The following is a 15,123-nucleotide window of genomic DNA, read 5'->3' on the forward strand; positions in this document are numbered from 1 at the left end:
AATGTGTTCTCAAAGTGTTGACAATCTCACTCGACTTGATATTGTATGATGCCACTGATCTTCTCTAAAACAGTTTTTTGTTGTCCTTTGTCACTTCTACAGGGTGAAAAAGATCCTTTTTATCCTTCATTCTCACCTCCAGTTTAGCTTTCTCTAGTACACTAATGAGGTGCCCTCTGCTTTTGAAACAAGTCAACATCTCATCTTGTTCTCCTAAGATAGTATCATTCTCACAGCAATTTCTTTTAAACCGTAATAATTCCCCATAGGGAAAATTCCATGGGTGTCCACTTTTAGCATATAATAAGGTATTCTCTGTCATCTCCTTCTGAGAAATTCTAGCATTGATCTTGTTATTGATAATTCTGATCATAATATCCAAATAATCGATGCTGTAATCGCTAAGTGTACTAGTTAATTGTAGGTGACATGTATTATCTTTAAGGATCTTCACAAAGTTACTAGCAGTGGAGGACAAACAAGTCATCAATGTCTCCCCACCAAGGAATAATATGCCTATGAAAGTAGGAGTTGTTAGACCCCCAGACTACCTGCTCCTCCTACCAGCCCATCAACAAATTGGTATGGCTGGGGGTGAAGCAGGTGCCCATTGCAGTGCCATGTGTTTGAAAGCAGATCTTATCATCAAACTAGAAAACACTGATAAGAAAAAACCTTTTCACTGTCAAAAGCATCTCAGCATGTTGAAAAAAGGATTTGGTCTGGCTCGTAAAAAATGTCTGCAAGCAGTCAATTCAGAATCATGCTTCAGAAAGTCACAACTGTCTTTCAAATGCGAAGGTAGTGTCTTGACAAAAGAGTACAGAAAAAAAACAGTGTTCTGTAAAACATTAGCTCTTGTTGAAAAAACGGATCTGCCAGGAGGATTCAACATATCCTTATGGACTTTAGGTAGCAAGTACAAAATAGGTAAAGTTGGAAAATTACACTTCAGGAAAACAAAATCCTCAGGTTCAATCAATCCTCTGTCTCTCTAATCTACCCAGATATTCAAGCATATGATGTGTGCCTGCGAATAGTCATATCTAGTAGAGCTCATATAATAGCTGATAGTGTCACCCGGTTGATGATAGGCTTCCTCATGAGACAGAGGGTTTGGTAGAATAACCACATTCCCTCCCTTATCAGCAAGGTGAATAACTATACTGTCATCTTCCTCAAGAACCGGTAATGCTGTTCATTGACACCAATTTAGGTTATGTTTACCCTAAGACGTCTTCAGTCTCAATTTTTTCAAGTCCTTGATAGCTAATTCATGGACGGTGTCAGGGTGATCATATGATAAAGAAGGTGAGAAAGAGGAATTAATTTTAAAGCCACTAGGGCAACATTTATCTCATTCACTCATTCATACCATTCTCATTCGCTAGAGAAGCCAGATTATTCATAGTATCCACATGATCATCCTCCACTGAGAGGTCTGTGTAGGGGGCCTGTCTGGTTTTTCTTGAGAATTAGTGATGCCATCAGTGATGTCATCAATGATGCTTTTTCAGATGTCACGAGTGATGTTCTAAATGATGCTATAGAACATGTCATATGTGAAGTCATGAGCTGGGCATGGCGGAGCCGCAAATTATGATGGTGAATTTCTGTGCATTTTTCAGTTCATAGTACATATATTACCTAGTGGCAGTCGCAAATAGATAGTTATAGTTAGGTCTACTTTCCATAGACAGAGCGTATTTTTTAGTTTGCTATTAATTTTGGCCCTGTTTGACGAATCTTCATGAACCTTTACAAACAAAATAGTTCATCCACCTCAGCTACTTCCTGGAAGGTTTCAGGGTGATCCGTCAAGCGGAGGCTGAGATAAAAAGGGGGTCCCAAGACATAAAAATCCTCATGCATTAAGACAGGTTACAACAAAAACTGCTGCCCGGAATTACAACGAAATTGGCAGGAAGATAGATTTTGGACTACAGAGTGTGGTTTTTGTGATTTGGTGTAAGTCTGTTAATTTGTTTTTGAGATATGAAGGGTCGAAGATATTCGTATATTTTAATAGATTCTCCAAAGGAGCTTTATTTGCCTTGGGCCATCTCGCTCCCACGAGTGCTCCAAATGGCTGCAAGCAACATGAGAAAAATGTTGCTACAAGGTGTTTATTTCACCACAACGCGTTTTGGCTTGCTGCAAAGCCTTGATCACGTTAAAAATGCACAGGTTACCAGGAAATAAATAAAGCATACGATGTGTCATGAACATAAACGAGGGAATCAGGTGAGTGAAAACACATGGCGGCCATCTTGTAATGAGTGAAATACAAAATACACAATGCATGTAAATATCAGTTCTATCAGTCCACTATACCCCAGAATCATAAGTATGTGGTAGAATAGTACCTTGTGATAGAACACCGACCTAATGTCAACATGACCCATCTCAACGTTGGCAAGCATCAAGTTAAAATACATTTTGTGCACATACAAGATGGAAAACTTTATCAATTCAAAATGTTGGCAACTCGCGCTTAATGAAAAATGATGAAACTCACTACACAGAGAAGAACTACAAAGAATTATTATTTACAAAGCAATAAGATAATGACAAGGAAACGATTTTATCCTTCGCTATCTAAAGCCCAGAGGTATAGCAAGAAGGAAAAAACATTTTCATTATAATACTGCCCTCACACACTTTGCAGTGTCATGCTTCATCATTGGGCCGCATCAAACGCCCCTGTGCAGACCAACGCAGTGGGAGGAGCGCAATGTTTTTTAGAATGAAGTATATAGTGGTGAGGTTGCAGAAAGACGGACAGTGTCAACAAAAAACACAAATAGTGAAGACAAAAACAAGGAGAATTATTCCCTAAAGAAGGGACCACAAAGTGCAGACATAAACACTTAAGACTGCCTAGGAGGGGACTGTCTTCAATTTTATTCCTGTCACCCCCTGGCAGGATTAAAAATAATCTCTCGGGACAATTAGGGGAGGTAAGAACCCCTAAATCCCTGCTGCGTAAACCAACATGTTTCTGCCACTGTTACACCCTCATCTGAGTCGTACTGGCATTCATCAGGGTGTTGGTCCCGTTTTTCTCTGGTCTACACCCCTAATTGGGGTTTTTTACCTTTTACCGACAAACAGCCAATACTGCTTACGTCCTGTACTCTGGATAATTTTCAAGAGCGAACAAGTTTCTGAAAAAGAAAGTGGAACATGTACTTTATCGTTCTACTTCCCTCCTGTACCTTCCTTAAAAATGAATTTCCTCTAAACTAATATACCAATAAAAATACCATGTCACCCAGGAGTAAACACCACTACACCCCTTGGCTACTCAGACACCGGAACAAGACAGGCATCCATTACACCCGTGAGGTGAAAACGGAAGTTTTTACACCCAACTAACTCCACTTCAACATACCCGAAAGCACAATAGTGATTATGAGGAGATGGGCTGATTGCTTGTAAACCCATAATGCAAATTAATACCCTTAGTGTATCAAAAAAACTTACAAGGGTTTATTAGAAATTCTCCAAACCCGGGACCGTTGAGGGACCGTGGACTTGTTGTCACACTCTGTTTATCGAACGGACAAGGAGAAATATACAAAACCATCATTATGTGAATCATACTGCCCCTTCTTTAAAAAAAAGAATATTTCACAATCATTCAACTGTCATGCTCCATTCCATGGAAAACTCAACAGTGGAAATAACACCACTTGATTTACGTTAATCCAGCTAATGTCAAATCACCACTGGTCTACAGTTGGAACAGACCCCCTTCTGGTGAAAAAACATCGTCCGAGATCAACACACGGCGTGCCAAATATATATTCTCATTACTTACTACTCCAAAGACTCACGGCACTGAGATACCTCACATCGGTCCACCGTCGATACCGATGGAACCGAATTGCCTTCAATTTAAAGGTTGCGTGTGAAATGCCTAATCTGGTTTGAGATCCCCAACCACTGTGTTGTTTCGCACTTCCGGCCACCCGTATTAGGCAACAGGGAAAAAGGACACCTACCAAACACAACTCTCCCTACAATGACTATAACCGCAGACATCTGTGAAAGGCTCAGTCACCGACGATTCTCAAGAAATCTCAATGAGGATCGTAATTCAAAGATTAAACTCCTTTTGCTTCGTACCCATTATATTGTGCTGAGTTTCGAGTCACGATCATACTCTTCCTTCCTCACACAACACCTACGAAAATATAGTTTGCCAATTATTCCTAGAACCGCTCGCATCAAGTAGGGAGATAGGTGAAAAGGCAATGATTATCTAAGATCAGTACTCAGATCCCTTAAAGGGTCAATGCAATGACGATGTGACAAATCCTATATTTTTTCGGATTCCAAACCATCTTCTAACAGCATTGCTATACACAGTCTCGAAATTCCAAAACTATTAGAGGTCTTTAGGGTCATGCTGTTTTCTTCTATTTTGCTTCATTTTTTACCTAGCCCATACAGATGGAACCATGGGATAGAGTCATTTAAACCCATCGTACTGCTTTTAAGTCTATTTACCCAACGTTGTTCTTTAATAAGCAGGAAGCTGGCAATATCAACTGTGTTAGGTGGTATAAAGGGTTTATCTAACACTGTCCACCTTAAGTCTTGTTCATTATGTTTTCTCTCATGGAAATGAGCTGTTAATTTGTTGTTTGTTTTTCCGCATCTTATTGTGCTCATATGCTCCAAGATGCGAGTTTTGACTCGACGAGTGGTCATTCCAACATACAATAAGCCATACGGACACCGTATTAGATAGATAACATTCTCGGTGTTGCATGTAGTATGTTTTCTCTGCTCCCATGGATGGTTAGTGCCAATGTCCACCTTTTTACCGTTCAAAGAAAGGGGGCAAGCCCTACAAAAACCACAAGCATAATGTCCCATTACAGGAGGCAAAACATTTTTCTGATGACATACATTGTTGCCAACAGTCGGTGATCTAGGGCGTGTATTGACCACAGTGTCTTTTATGCTTGCGCTTTTCTTAAACGAAAAAAGTGGGAAAGGTTGTTCCAACCCATTAGAATTCAAAATCCTCCAATTCTTTTGAATTATCTTTTTCATATGGTTAGATGCTGTGTTAAAGGTCGTAACACAAATGCTGCTTTCAACTCTTTCTTTGTCATGTGTTTGTAAGAGGGATTCCCTATTGCAATTTCTTGCTCTCTTTTGTGCCTTGGTAATCACATTTTCCGGATATTCTCTGTGTTTCAAGTTCTCACTGAGGATGCTGGCCTCTTTTTTGTAATCCCCAATTGAGGAACAGTTCCTACGAAGACGTAGGAACTGTCCATAGGGCAAATTTTCTTTCAATGAGCGAGGATGGAAACTCTGAAAGGATAGCAGATTATTTCTGTCAGTAGGTTTATGCAAAACACTACTAGCTAAACCTCCATTTTCTGCTCTGATGCAAAGGTCCAGAAAAGGTAGCGCCTCATTTGTAAATGTACTCGTAAAAAACAAAAATGGATTTTTATGATTTAACCAATCCATAAAGGTTTCAGCCAAGTCTTTACTGCCTCTCCAGATGATGAAAACATCATCGGTGTACCTGCGCCATACCCTAATATGTTCTAAAAAAGGGTTGGTTGCTGCAAATACCATCTCATTCTCAAAATTAGAAACATATAGGCATGCCAAACTAGGGGCACAAGAACTGCCCATAGAAGTTCCATGGGTTTGTAAATAGAACCGGTCTTCAAATTTAAAAAAGTTTTTTGTTAGAGCCAGTTCCAACAGGCTCAAGATAAACGCCCGTGGTGTGTTGTAATTCCATTCCTCAGCAAAGAGTATGTTCTCAATAACCCTTAGTGTTTCTTGCTGAGGAATGTTCGTATACAACGACTCTATGTCGAGTCCAATCATCAGATCTTTATCAAGATCAAACTCAAGATCTTTTATCAAATTTAAGACCTCTCTTGTATCTTTGAGGTAGGCAGGCATTTTTTGGACAAGGGGGCGTAAGAAGACATCGCAAAATTTGGACAATGGTTCCAAAATAGAGTTGGTGCCTGACACTATCGGGGGTCCTGGGGGGGCCGTGTCGGTTTATGCACCTTCGGCAGAATGTAAAAGTAAGGCACCGTAGGATGCAGTTTACAAAGGTAGGAAGCTTCCTTCTGGCTGATCCAGTCATTTCCAACTGCTTCTTCTACATATGTGCTGATCATAACTCTCGCGCTTAATGTCTGCAGGAAAATATGATGCGAACAACATTCATGTTGAGATAACTCTATGTGATAGCTCACTCAAATGCCTGTCAAAGACTTGTGTCCTTCATATATCATGTAGCGGACATAGCCAACCCGACTGCCAAAATGTTATCGCAAATGCGAGATTAATAGCTGCACAACGATACATGTATAATGGTAAATAGCAAAATAGTTAAATAATTTATCCTGTGTGAGTACACATGTGTACAAAGACAATTCAGCATCCAAGGAAGGAAATTGATGAAGCACAAGTGTGCCTAAAGTCAATATATATTGAAAATTAAAGTCAAAGAATGGCAGAATAACCAATAAATGGGCCAGTGCCCAATAACCCCTCCCTGAACATGAGGCCCTGTAGACATTCACGGGCCTGAGAAGGTTACACACAAATATACACATGTCATGCCACCTGTTAAAATACCAACATGTCCTTTAGGATTGCCTGTTCCAGATTTGTGAGTGTAAGATTACAGTGGAAAAGGGTAGGAGGCCCGTGAAAATGCATACCGATGAATGGGCCCCTTCCTTTCCTCCTGCAACAAAAAGAGAAAAGAGACAAAAAGCATAATATTAGTGACCCATCCACAAATAAGATGACATTAAAATGCAGTAATACTTTTCCACAAGTACACAGAAAGAAAAGGAAATAAGGGGGACCTCATAAAAGGGGGCATATATATTTCAGCAGTTTGTTAAAACTGTTTTCAACAACAATTTTAATACAGGGGGATATAGAGCAGCTTAATGTTATTACTCCTCTTATAGATGGACTGCCAGTTCCTCATGGCAATTCAAACCTCCTGTATGCTTTGTTTGGAACTCCACAATCAATTTAGACTCTCTCTGTCTGAGTTTCAGATTCCTATTCCCTCCCCTGGGATTCCTGACCACTTGTTCTAAAATTAAGAAACTCAATAGGGCAGCGTTGGAAAAGTGTTCGTTATAAAAATGTCGTGCCACAGGATATTTTTCATCGTTGTTAGTGATCGCTCTACTGTGTTCCAGAATACGTTTTTAGCCATGCATGTGGTACTGCCAATATACCACAGCCCACAGGGACATATAATGGCATAAATCACAACTGTAGAACTACATGTAAGAAACTGAACAATCTCTCTACTGACTCTATTGTATGTCACCTTCTTGCGGAATTTGCTGTTTCTGCAGGCCTTGCAGTGGCCACAGGGGAAAAAACACTCAACCCATGTTCGCCTCAATTGGGCTGTAAAGTGGTGTCACTATGGACCAATAGGTCCCTGATGTTCCTACCCCGTCTGTAAGTAATACTTGGTCTGTCTGGAAGAGTAGAGCCTATGATCTTGTCATTTTTAAGGATATCCCATTTTTTGGTCAGAATATGTTTGATATTATCAGAGTCCGAATTGTACGTCATGATGATTCTAGTCTCATTCTCAGTGATATCTTCAGATTCAGTGATAGTGTCAGAGATGGTTTGAATTCTAGTGACACCGTTATTGGTTATTCTGCCATGCTTTGACTTTAATGTTCAATATATATTGACGTTAGGAACACTTGTGCTTCATCAATTTCCTTCCATGGATGCTGAATTGTCTTTGTACACATGTGTACTCACACAGGATAAATTATTTAACTATTTTGGTATTTACCATTATACATGTATCGTTGTGCAGCTATTAATCTTCTCGCATTTGCGATAATATTTTGGCAGTCGCGTTTGGCTATATCCGCTACATGATCTATGAAAGACACAAGTCTTTGACAGGCATTTGAGTGACCTATCACATAGAGTTATCTGAACATGAATGTTGTTCGCATCATAAATCGTAACATATTTTCCTGCAGATATTAAGCGCGAGTTGCCAACATTTTGAATTGATAAAGTTTTCCATCTTGTATGTGCACAAAATTTATTTTAACTTGATGCTTGCCAACGTTGAGATGGGTCATGCTGACATTAAGTCAGTGTTCTATCACAAGGTACTATTTTACCACATACTTATGATTCTGGGGTATAGTGGATCGATAGAACTGATATTTACATGCATTGTGTATTTTGTAGTTTGTATTTCACTCATTACAAGATGGCTGCCATGTGTTTTCACTCACCTGATTCCCTCGTTTATATTCATGACACATCATATGCTTTATTTGTTGCCTGGTAACCTGTGCACTTTTCACGTGATCAAGGCTTTGCAGTAAGCCGAAACGCGTTGTGGTGAAATAAACACCATGTGGATACTTTATGGTCTCTGAGTCCATTGTTACTGAGAGCGCACATATGTTGTGGATTTTGTGGATTGAATTACCGGTGCGCTCCGCCGGCATGTGCGCCACTACCTCATGGGTCCCCGGCAGTGAGAAGGAGCACAAAGGTGTATGGAATATATATATATATCCACTTTTATCAATTGAATACCATATATAGGACAAAATGCAACAGAAATCAACAAAGTGCATTTTTTACCCAGAGGTCTAATAGCTGCTATAACTTATTACCAATCGATTTTTTATTTGGTTTTAACCTGATGTCATTGTATTTATGTATATATATTTAAATTTATTTATTTAGATATATGTTTACATTGGTTCTCAATGTTGGCTTAACATTAGTGACTACAAACTAATTGCATTGCTCAAACATAGAATGAACTACAAAATGAAAGATGTCATCTATGTCTATGACTGTCGTTACTTCACTCTATTCACTTTTCATGCACTGTCACTTTAAAAGGCAAAAAAACTTTTGTAGCATTGTCATGTGAACAAGACTCTGTGGGAGTTGAAACGTGTAATGGCGACTGCTAATTAAATAAAATCATAGCGAAACCTGTGGTCTGTGTCCGTGTTTTCGTGCCAGAACTGAAGCGTGACAGTGTTTGCAATATATGATCCAGAAGGTTTCTGCCTGGATTTACACGGACCCCCTTTCGACAAGAGGCCAACGCCAAAACAGAGAAACCAACGTTCCGGGAGGATTATGTGTGTCGGCCCACCGTAGCACCAATAGCAGCCGTAAAGCCTCAACCTCAGCCGGCGACACCGAATCGGAGGATCCGGAAGACGCCGGCCGAAGTACAGGTAGGCAATATATGGTATTGATTGGGGTGAACGGAATTTCACTTAAGGCTTAGTGCTCCCTCCCTCGTATAACAAACACACAAGGAGTAATCAGCGCCAGCCCAATTTTAAAATGACAGCATGTCGCATAACACAATGCGCGACCGTGAAGCAGCGACGAGTGAACTATTCAGTGACTCACCAACAGTCCGTTTGACTACTGAGAAAGCAGTAGGCAGTCAAATTAATGATACCAGTAATATTAGAGAAAAATGTAAACAGCTAGAGAAATGCATGCGCCAAGAACAAAGCAAATGGTGAGAATCAAAATCATTACAAGGATATGTCGATGTGGGACGTGTGCCTAGAGGATTGAGAATATTCATTGCACCGAGTTATGACAACCCCAATGATGCAGGATTGGGCCAATTGCAATTTGGAGTCATGGAGAAAACTAATTCAGATACTAATCAAATATGCAGACATTGACAGAACAACTTTGCTTGAACAGATTGACAAAATTAATGATGAAATACAGAAACTAGGCCTGAGTGATGAAAGTGCAAAATTGCGTAAAGAAATGCTTGTCCATCTAAAGAAGGAAGAGAACAAAATCAAAGATCGCAAAGCTTACAAATTTCAACGCGAGAAAACGGACTATGAACTCGGCCAAATTTTTACATTTTCCCAGAGATATGATGCCATTTGCAACATGAAGGAATACAACAAAAAAGTGACAAATGAATGCCCAGTACCTCCAGAATAGATGAACAGCCTTTGCAAACCTCTAACTCAGATTTAAGTTCTGCCCCGGAAAGTGGATCGGATTCTGAACTAAGGGATCTTAATCAAGCCAATCCACAAAATAAAAAAACACCTGGTGAGGAACTTCATTTTTTAGTAATGGACCGCAGTGCAACTCTACGTCCACGAAATCCACAAACACAAGCATCGGGAACAGAACCCACAATCGCAAACAGAGGAGAAAGGCAAGGAGGCAACACATCCAGACCCAGACGAAGGGCCAGGGGTCAGTGGAACCGGCGCTAAATAATCATCTCACTGACACTGATAGCAAAACTATTATTAACTTGGCAAAAATCAATCTTACCCTTGCAGAGGAACAAATTCTTAAATTGGGCCTTTCACATTGCCCCGAAAGTAATTTCAACTACGTAAAAACGAGAATGGATGTATATCGATGCATCAGGAAGTTGAAACTTAAGAAGTATTTTATGATGAACAAGAAAAAGGATAGCACCAACAAAACCTCACAAGATTTAAGTCAGCCACAACAAATAGTAACTATTACGCCTGATACTGACAGTCTGTTATTAACAGACCTTGCAGACCTATGGGACGAGGGCAATACTGTAGATACACAGACAACGATAACTCCCCAACCAACTTCCTTTTGCGGCAAATCGACCTTCAATCCCATCATGGGCAGAGACTCTATTGATATTTCCAACTAACAAATTACAACTAGGCCTGGGCGACAAATTCCGTTCCGCTCGCGGAATTTGCGTAATTTGCGTAATTTCGCGTTCCGCGGAGAACGCGAAATTGCTCAAAAGTCTGCTTTCCGCGATTTCGCGGAATTTTTGCTTGTTCGCGTTCTCAAAATGCATGTTCGCGAGATATTTCTCCTCGAGCACGCAAACAGCAATTGCGAACAGGAAAAAAGCATCGCGAAGAAGCAATTCCGCGTGTTCGCGGAATTTCTGCGTGTTCGCGGAGATTTTTTACCGTTTCGCGAAGATTTGCGTAATGCAATTACGCAAATTCCGCCCACCCCTAATTACAACGCAAATAAAAAACTACATTACAAGGTGGAAAATTCTAAGAATAAAACCAACAAACGCATCATGAACTATCACAAATTAACGACTCGATTAGAAACTGACAATTCCATTGTAATCAGGAGCGCGGATAAAGGCGGAAATATAGTAATTTGGGATAAAGAAGAGTACACCAAGAAATCATTGTCACAATTATCAGACCGCTCTTGCTATTTCAAAAGCAATGGAGCAGAAGTGAAACAAATATACAAAAATTACAATATTCATGGAGAACCAATAATCTGATAACCTGTGATGAATACAACTTCCTGAAAAATGAACATCCTGTGACACCTACGATTTATTTTATCCCTAAAATACACAAAAATGCAGAACATCCGCCAGGAAGACCCATTATCTCAGCACGCAATGGTATCCTAGAACATACGTCACAATATGTTGATTACTTTTTGCAAGGACATGTCCAGTCATTACCATCATATGTGCGAGATATGTGAGGGTTCGGGTGCCGAAGCGCCTACCCAGCGTCTCGGGACTACGTATCCCAGCAGCCCTGAAACCAGGAAGTGGGAGGCTTCTTAAGGCAGTCACGCGCGTCTCCCGACGTGCGTTATTTTGAATTCGTATCACGTCCTGCTCGCTGCTCGGAGCTCGGCGTCCCAGCGATCAGGAAGTATCCGGCTTATCCCGTTTGCAACCATCACGGACCTGCTTTCCCCGCCCCTCGGAGCTTGTCGACCAGGCGGGGAGAGACACTACCGGAGATACAGACGACGGGGGAAGAAGACCGAGAGGTAGGAGTATCGAGGCTCGGCTGAGCCGGTGGAGGAGGCATTCTCCGTAGAGAGTGCTGTGCCTGCTTTCCCGGGGACTCGGACCTGTTAACCCCCCCCCCCCTCCAGGGTGTTAGCACCGAATGTACTGGTGAGTACAGCTTGGCGATAAAGCAGGCAGCTCGGAGGAGCTGACATGGATATCGACGCACGGATTACCCGTGATTTAAATATAGCAGTGTACTTGGAATACTGCTTCAGGGGTGATTAGTACTTTCGTTTGTTGCGCTCGGCTGAGCGAACCCTTCAGAGCCCCCTGTGTTCTTGCTCGTCCCTGCGCCTCAGTACGCCCACGCATCTTGAAGTACGAGACTTGGTTAACCCGGCCTTGGGCGCTGCCTAGTGTGAGCCTAGAGACAACTTCAAGCGTGTTGATATCCCCGGTGAAGGAGCGCTGCTACGTAGGGAACCTCGGCGGCGGTGTAGCACCGTGGAAGCCAATTTACATTTGGAAAGAGGCCGTGACATTATCCTTTTAGGAGGCATGGAGTCACCTAGTAGTTTCTGGGAGTGTTTTAGGATGTCATTTATTGTTGTTACACTGTTAGGATCTCTTCACACTAGCGAGACCAACCGAGAGTAGTTTGTTGTGAGCTTTGTGTAGTGCTGTGTATATTAGTGAGATCACCTGAGTGTAGACGGTTATTTCATGCTTATGTGTTGGATGTTTTGAAGTGTTGTTTTTTCTTTTGCAGATCCTATTCCCTGCTGACCCTACCCCCTATCCTTTCCCTCGCCTGATCCCCTCTGGGCTCTGTAACCTTTTGGTTGGAGTCCGGGGAGATCTGGAGGTGGAACTCTATTTCACCACCCGGATCCTGAGGAGCTCTCATAGATGTGACAGAATAACGCACCCACGTTTGGTGCTCCTCCTGATCCGGAGTAAGGGCGGAATAGAGCATGGCCACCTTAGAAGAGGTAGTGCAGGCATTGGCTTTGGTGCAACAAGAGCTAGTGGCTTCCCGGGTAGAGGCAGCCGCTTTAAGGGATAGGGTGGAGAGACTGTCGCGCAATCCCTTTGAGGTATCCCCACCAGCTGGGCAAAACATACAGGTAACCGTACCACCTCCGATTCCCTTGGCCAGTCCCGAAAGGTATGCGGGAGATCCGCAAAAGGTACAGATTTTTCTTACGCAAGTGCTGTTACAAACCCTCGTCTTTTCCCACCAACCACTCTCGAGTGGCGTTCGCCATCTCCTATTTGGTGGGAGATGCAGACTCTTGGGCGGTCCCCTTGGTACGGAATAACGATGCGGTGCTCTCGGACTGGGAAGATTTCAGAATAGCGTTTGAAGGGGTGTTCGATAGGCGCACGACCACCTTCTGCGCAGACAAAGAGCTGCTAGCGTTAAGACAGGGGAAGAATGACCTAGTAACGTATCTCACGGCGTTTAACAGGTTGGTGGCGGAGGCGGCGTGGCCGGAGGAAAAACGCATGTCCCTGTTTTATCAAGGGCTTTGCGAAGAGCTAAAAGACATAGTCGCCCAGATAGACCCCCAACCCACGACCTGTGCGGCCTTGATGAATCTGGCCTTAAGGCTAGACGGCCGCCTAGCAGAAAGAGGGGGAGACAGATACAGGGGGAGCGGGATGCCGACGAAACCCCTAAGGAGAGAAACTAACCCTGTGACAACAACGACGAATGAGCCTATGGAAGTAGGGGCATTGAGACCGTCGTTAACCAGGGCTGAGAGGGAAAGTAGGAGAGCGTTAGGGCTCTGCATGTACTGTGGAAAAAGAGGGCATTATGTACGCGAATGCCCTTCTAAACCAAAGACAACAGGAGTGCCGTACCGAGGGAAGAAAGCCGCAGTGTCCACACGGGTGGCTGAGGCGAGCACTCCAGAGCTTGTCTCCTCTTCTCCACCGGAGACCACAGTATGGAGGATACCCTCGTTAGCCAATACCAAATCCACCGCCACGGAAGCACACATTGTGTTAACCGCGGGATTAGAGGTAGGGGAACTGGAGCATCAGGTATTGGTGATGCTGGATTCTGGTGCCACAGGGAACTTTATGGATAGTGGACTGGTTAGTCTACTCTCCATTAAGGCCGTTCCAAGAGAATCCCCGGAAGAGGTGCTGGCAGTAGATGGAGAACCTCTGAGGTCAGGTCACATCACCCTGCACACCGGGAATCTGAAAATGACACTAAAAGAATGAGAACAACAACATCAGGAATTAATAGAATTCAATATTATAGCCGCCCCACAGTATGAAGTAATACTAGGAATGCCCTGGTTTGTTCGCCACAATCCCACAGTGGATTGGAGGAACAGAACAGTACGCTTCCTGTCTCAAGGGTGTGCTGACCACTGCCTGACAGGGCATCAATCACCGGCCAAGGCACTAGCGAGTCCCTTTCGTGTGGCTACAGCAGCGGAAAAAGACGTAGAACTGCCGGCGGCTTACGAAGGGTATGCGGATGTGTTCAATAAAGGCCAGGCGGAACAACTGCCCCCGCATAGACCTTTTGACTGTCGCATTGATCTGATAGACGAGGCGGTAGTCCCGTCCTGCCGGGTGTACGCCCTATCTGACCCAGAAACGCGTCATTTAAGAGAATATCTGGACAAATATTTGGCGCTAGGTTTTATTAGGCCTTCTTGTTCTCCTGCTGCTTCTCCACTCTTTTTTATAGCAAAGGCTAATGGAGACTTAAGAGCCTGCTGCGACTATCGGACTCTCAATAAAAACACCATAAGAAACAGATATCCGTTGCCACTAATAGGGGTTTTGTTGGATCAAGTAAGAGAAGCAGTAATATATACCCGCCTAGATCTCAGGGGGGCCTACCACCTGGTAAGGGTTAGGTCAGGGGATGAGTGGAAAACCGCATTTAAGACCCGGTTTGGACTATACGAATATCTGGTTATGCCGTTCGGGCTGTGTAATGCCCCGGCGGCTTTCCAATATTTCTTAAATGAAGTGCTTAGAGAGTACATGGACATTATCGTAGTGGTCTACATAGATGACATTTTAATATACTCCGCTGAAGAGCGGGACCACACCAAGCACGTGAAACTGGTCTTGGATAAATTAAGAGACAATGGCTTGTACTGTAAACTCAGCAAATGTGAGTTTGGGGTCACCACGGTGGAGTTTTTGGGAGTCATCTTAACACCTAAAGGCCTGGGTATGTCGGAGAGGAAAGTGCAAGCCATTCGCGACTGGCCCAAACCTCGTTCAGTACGGGAGGTACAATGTTTCTTAGGGTTTGCGAATTATTACCG

This window comes from Triturus cristatus, chromosome 11, assembly GCF_964204655.1.
Source record: "Triturus cristatus chromosome 11, aTriCri1.1, whole genome shotgun sequence".
NCBI lineage: Eukaryota > Metazoa > Chordata > Amphibia > Caudata > Salamandridae > Triturus > Triturus cristatus.